This window comes from Miniopterus natalensis, chromosome 1 (assembly GCF_054644295.1).
Source record: "Miniopterus natalensis isolate mMinNat1 chromosome 1, mMinNat1.hap1, whole genome shotgun sequence".
Lineage (NCBI taxonomy): Eukaryota > Metazoa > Chordata > Mammalia > Chiroptera > Miniopteridae > Miniopterus > Miniopterus natalensis.
Window position 1 is genome coordinate 160,669,091 of NC_142081.1, and position 6,777 is coordinate 160,675,867.

Here is a 6,777-nt window from a genome sequence, read left to right on the forward strand (position 1 = left end):
AATCACATTCACAAAGGAAAGTAATGCTATTGAAGAAAATCAAGTTTTTATATTATTATTTGACACTGCTAGTAAAAAAGTAACCTGTTTAACCTATTCCTCACATACATCATATTTGATTGTTATTTAATCACATTGCAGAATTTTTGCTAATTATTAACTAGGAAAAAATTATCTCTGTGTTTCATTGGAGAAATCCATTAAGTTAGAAAAAAGTCCAAAGGTTAAGCATGCACAATACCTAATCAAATAGACAACCAAAAAATGTAAAATATTGCAAATGTGAAGAGAAAAAGAATTAAAATAAATAATTCAACAAAGAGAAAACAGAAATAGAAAAATGTTAAGTTTTGCTGATAATCAAATGAAGTTAAATTTAAAAATAAATAATAATTTTTATACCTGATAGAATTAGGAAAAAGAAAAAAATTAAGATATCTTATTCTGTAAACACATAGCGAAACAGGTACCCATACATTGAAAGCTTTTGGAACACATGTTTATAATCAGAATCAATAGTCTTAAAAATATTTATGTTATTTGAACCAATCACTCAAATTTTTGAATCCATACTGAGAACATGATCTTAAATATGGAAATATATTTAAGGACATGAGAAAGAAGAAGAAATGCTAATAAAGCAGGTGTTAATGAGAAGAGTAACAGTGTAGGCAACTGGGTGTAATCTAACTGGGAAGTGTCCAAGAAGTGGAAGATTTCCTAGCACTGTCCAACCAGAGGACTGGGCAGCTGGGGCATCTACCCACTGGCTGAAGAATACATGAGCAAAAGGGACAATCCAGAAAGCCCTGCGAGAAGAAAAAAGTTCCTGGGGTGAGGGCTTGTGCAAAGCAGCACTACTAGATAGTAAAACAAATTCTAAGACATTATAATAATTAAAATACTGTGGCATTGGCAATTAAGAGAGAAAGAGAGAGATATACAACAAACTAAAATTATAAAATTATATTCAAATGCCTATTCATACACTAGAATGATCCCAAAGAGATCAGAGATCCAAATGTAAAAAGGAAAAAAATCACACAAAAGTACTGCAAGAAACCCAAGTAATTGGGAGATTTTTTTTTTAACTATGGTATAAGACCCAGAAAGAGTAATAAATTCAACTACACAAAAATTGTTTTTCTAAGGCTTTACATGGAAAAATACTATAGGCAAAGTAAAACCCCCAGAGGAAAAACTGAGAAAAGATAGCTTCAGTCTATATCATACTATGCAAAGCGCTCCTGGAAATTGGAGGGAAAAAGAAAAAGACCAACAATCTGATGGAAAAGTAGTAAAATAATATAGGCAGATAGTACACAAGAATAAAAAACTAATGAGCCTTAACCACTAAAAAAAAGATGCTTATAATAACAGAAACGCAAATCTAAACAACCATTTCTCACCTATTGGATTGGCAAAAATCTAAAAGTTTGATAACATATTTTGAGGATAAACTATTGGGAAATAAATCCTCTCATCCATTGCTGATTTGAATGCAAAATGGTGCTGCAATGTCTATAAAGGTGAATTTGGCAGTATCTAAAGATGTATATATATGCATTTGTCCTTTGAGCCAACAAATTTTCTAACAGGGACGCATCCTAAAAATACACTGCCACTATTCCTAAGCGACTAAAGCACGACGTTACTCATTGTGGCATTATTTGCAGTCGTAGAAGACTGGAAATAATCCAAATGCCCATCACTAGGAGGCTGGTTAACAAACTATAGATATACACACAAAGAAATTCTAGGGAGCTGTTTTTAAAATTTTAGAAAAAAAATTATGCGTAATATCGAGTCATTTCCAGGATTACATTTTTAAGGGAAAAACGCAAGGTATAGACCAACATTTATAATAGGTAACCCCCGTGTAATGAAGATAGAATGGTGCAGTAGGAACATACTTATGTACATATTTACCTAGAGACGTAAAGTAAAGGACAGCGGGGTAAAACAGAAAGCTATTACCTGTAGGAGAAAGGCAGACAGGATAGCGGGGATAATGTCCTAGCCGAGGGCGGTGGCTCCTGACGCGCGGAACCCGTTTCTCGCAGCCTGGGAGGGACGCCGGGCGGGTCCGGGGAGGCCTTCCGGCCGCGGGCTTCCGGCCGCGGGCTCCTGGCCTCCAGCTGCAGCCCCAGGCGCCAGGGAGCTTCCGGCCTCGCAAAACGAGCTGGGAAGCGTTTCCCTGTCCTCAGGTCTTTGGAAGCGTGTGTGTATAATCAGTCCTCTTTCTTCCGTAATGTTCAGTAGAATTCACCAGCTGTGCCGGGAGCATTCTTTCTGGAAAGGGCCTTAACTAAAATTTCCATTTCTTCAAGAGACTCGGAAGTCGTCGGATTACCTATTGTTTCTGGAGTGAGCTGTGGTAGTTTGTCTTTCAAGGCAGTTGTCCATTTCATCGAAGCTGTCAAACTTATTGGGAAAATGTTTCCTTATTATTGTTTTAGTATCTAGAGTGATGCCGCCTGTCTCATTCCTAATACTGGCCAACTGCCTTCCCCCCATTGATACATCCGGCTGGAGGTTTATCAATATTACTGATCTCAGAGAACAGCGTTTGGATTTATCAGTTTTTATCTGTGGCAGTTTCCGCCTTTACCTTCACTCTTCTCTCCCTGGGCTGCTTCCGCTCCCTCTTTTCCTCGGCCTTTCCGGGTCCGAGGCGGGCGCGGGCCGCGGGTCGGGCCCCGCCCTTCACCGCGTCCGTCCGCGGGCGAGCTCCTCACGCGCCTCCCGGCGCCTCCGCGGGCCCTCAGGGCCGCAGGGCCGCGCCTCACGGCCCCGTGCGCGGCCCTCACGCTCAGTGGGCGCGGCCCTCACGGTCACTGGGCGCAGGCCTCACGCTCAGTGGGAGCGGCCCTCACGGCCCCGTGCGCGGCCCTCACGCTCAGTGGGCGCGGGCCTCCACTCACTGGGAGCGACCCTCACGGTCACTGGGCGCGGGCCTCACGGTCACTGGGCGCAGGCCTCACGCTCAGTGGGCGCGGCCCTCACGGCCCCGTGCGCGGCCCTCACGCTCAGTGGGCGCGACCCTCACGGTCACTGGGCGCGGCCCTCCACTCACTGGGCGCGGCCCTCACGCTCAGTGGGCGCGGCCCTCACGGTCACTGGGCGCGGGCCTCACGGTCACTGGGCGCGGCCCTCACGCTCAGTGGGCGCGGCCCTCACGCTCAGTGGGCGCGGCCCTCACGGTCACTGGGCGCGGGCCTCACGCTCAGTGGGCGCGGCCCTCACGCTCAGTGGGCGCGGGCCTCACGGTCACTGGGCGCGGCCCTCACGCTCAGTGGGCGCGGCCCTCACGCTCAGTGGGCGCGGGCCTCACGGTCACTGGGCGCGGCCCTCACGCTCAGTGGGCGCGGCCCTCACGCTCACTGGGCGCGGCCCTCACGCTCAGTGGGCCCGGCCCTCACGCTCAGTGGCCCGCAGGCCGTCACGCGCACCCGGCTCACGTGTTGTAAACGCCCTGTGCTTCTTTGATTCGTGGGTTCTTTGGAAATGAGTGATTTGGTTCGTGAACAGTTTGTGATTTCCAGAGACCCCACTAGTCATTTATTAGCAACTTAACTTCACGCTGTCAAGCAGTTCTCTAGAACCCCCTTAACCTTGGGGGACAGACTCCCTACGTGGTAGTTCGCGGTGGCGGGGCTCGTTCCTGAGCGTCCCCGCCCGCCTAGTTTCCTACAGTCTGTCGCCGACGGGACTTTTCTTTTCACCGGCGTCAGGGGCGAGGTGACCTCACCGTAGGCATTAACATGATAAAGGGGTATTCTGAAAAATGTTTTGCGAATACAATTGACAACTGAGATGAAAGGGGCCGGTGCATCCAAAGACACTGCCAGAGCTCACGCGGGAAAGGCCGTCCGGCCCGCGGCCTTCCCGGCGGGGCGTCACCTCCGGTCCCCGCGACCCGCGCGTCCCCTGAGAGCCAGCTACCGGGGCCGCCGCCCCCACCCAGCCCTCTCCCCCACACCCCACTCCGGCTGCCTCAGGAAGAGAAACGCGCTCTCGAGCCATGTTCATTGCGGGACCCGCTCTCCCTCCCCCGGCGGCCTTCAGGGGCCAAGTGAGCGCCACCCTAAGGAGCCGCCGCCCCGAGGAGCCCGCCCCCGGCCCGCCCGCGGGGCTCAGCGTCCTCCGGGAGCCAGGCGAGCCGGCTCGATCCCCGGAGAGCACGTGCCCGGGCCGCGGCTCCATCCCAGCACAGGCGCGGAGGCGCCGGTCAGTGGCTGTCATGGCTGAGGTTTCTCTCCTTCCCTCCCTCTGAAATCAATAACGATACACACATACCAGAAGTTTTAAAGAGGTGCCCGGCTGGTCACCCACATGCCCGGCAGGCATGTGCGCAGTGCCCGCTGGGCCCCAGGCCGGCCGGGAGCACAGAGGACGGCGGGAAGCCCGCGGCTGAGGCCCCGCCCCGCGCCGAGGACGGCGGGAAGCCCGCGGCTGAGGCCCCGCCCCGCGCCGAGGACGGCGGGAAGCCAGCAGCTGAGGCCCCGCCCCGCGCCGAGGACGGCGGGAAGCCCAGAGGCTGAGGCCCCGCCCCGCGCCGAGGACGGCGGGAAGCCTTCTCCACGCAGGAGGGGAGGGCGCGCCCCGGCGGCTTTCCGGGCAACAGGAATCCCACAGGCAAACCGGGCAGGAAGTTGGCGGTGACTTGAAGAGCAGCGGGAGGCCACGGGCCTGAGCCGAGGGGCGCAGCGGGAAGGGCGAAGAGGAGACCGCCCTGCGGGACGCGCAGGCCTCGCGTGCTGCTCGAGGCGGGAGCCGCTGGGCTCTGGCGTGACCTAGCGGCGCCGCGTCCGTGCTGCCGATCCGGCCCGCGCCCCGCGCGAGCGCCCCGCCCCGCCCTCGGCCCGCTGGGCGCCGAGGCTCAGCCCGCAGCTGCGCTCACGGAGTCGCCGTGGCACATCAGGTCTCCTCTTCCCCCGCTGCCTTCTGTTTCCCCACATTCCTGTCTCCGCAGGAACCCTGCCTTCCCTGCCAAGAACCCTGTGCGCAGGGAGAGCTTCAGTTTTGTCTTCTATGCCTCCAGGGACCCTCTTGCCCATCTTTCCGGCGGTCCAGGGTCTCCATAAACTTCTCCTACGACACTGTCTTTCAAATGAATCAAATTCGAGGGTGTGTGTGACCATAGTCGTGGTCCCTAGTGGAGTCTCTTTACTCTCGCTGACCTTCAGCTCTCCCGAGGTGGACCCTGAGTCTGCCTTCTCTCGAGTTTCGGCGCAGGCAGTGTGCTTGGACGTGAAGAGTCGCTGCCGTCAGCCTGTGGAAACCAGAGCTGGGCGGAGCGAGAGGACCTGAGAGGAGACCAGTTAAGAAGCTGTTGCCCTAGTCCACGTGCGGTAGGATTGTGGCTCGCATTCTATGTATTAAGAGTCAAATTCTGGATATATTTTGAAGATAAAGCCAACAGGCTTTTCCCACAGGTTAAATGTAGGGGTGATACGGAAGAGAAGAGCCAGAGGTGACTAAGGCTTGTGGCTTGAGAAACCAGAAGTTTGGGACAGGGACAATTCAGTGTAGCAGGTGCTAAATTTGAGTTCTTTCTGCATGATGGACATGGAGAGGTGAGGAAGGAAGCCGACACATGGGCCTGGAAAGGAAGGAAGTTCAGGCTGGAGATGCAAACAGGGGTGTCAACATCTAGCTGGTATTAAGGCACTGTATCCACGAGGTCATCTGGAGAGCGAGCCGGGTTCAGGAAAGCTGCTCTGAGACACCCCAGCATTTAGAGGTCAAAGAGCTGCAGAAATTGCAGAGAAGAAGACTCAATAGATGCAGCCGTAAGACCGGAGGAAAATCCAAAAGCCAAGTACAAAAATGTCCCAAGGGAAAGGGAGTTATGAATTGTGTCAGATTCTACTGAGAGAAATCAAGTAAGCAAAAGACTGAGAAGTGACTACTGGATTATGCAGCATGAAGGTCATTGGTAACTTTGACTAGAGGTTACCTGAATCTGTCTAATTTGTTTTTTCAAAGAAGTAAAAATCATTTAAAATCCCTAATTTACTATTGTATTGATGTCAATTTTTCCTTATGTTTCCAATTATTTATTTTCTTTATGTATTTCAATGAAACATCATTTGGCTCATAAATTTTTTCAACAGTTTTATCTTCACTGAACTTTGCTCTTAACAAAAAATAATAATTTTTCCTGTTTAATGCTTTCATGTTGAATTCTACTGTATCTTATTGTGATCTCTAAGTTAATACCTTTCAGAATTACAACAAAATCAGGTAAAGTCCGTGATGTTGCAACAGAATGGTAAGAAAAATGTACTATTTAAAGAGGTCATCTTTAGGTTTTCATAAATAACCAGATAGGAAAAGGGAAACATTTGAAGATACTTTATTTCTATAATAAGGAAATTTCACATAAAAGTCTTCATCATTTTATTAATTCATTAAAAGTTCTAAAGTCATTTAGAATTAAAGGGAAAAGTTCACACCAACCCATAAAGATACATTTTGTCGTCTTCTCTTCACCCTGGAATATGAACAAAAACATATTAAGTACTAATTAAATGAGTAGGTGCAGAAGGCAACTGATTCTATTATATCAGAGAAATATTAGATAGGAAGTTCTGAAGGCATTCTGTGAAGCCTTTAAAACAACTTTAAATACTTTTGAGTTAATGAGTCATTAACATTGTGGGCATAATTTTGTTTTAGTATCTTTAAAATAAAGTGTTTTATTGGCTTGTCTTTCTTTATAAGAAAAGCACTTAATGGTAGTTTTTAGGATGTATTTCACTATAGGTTGAT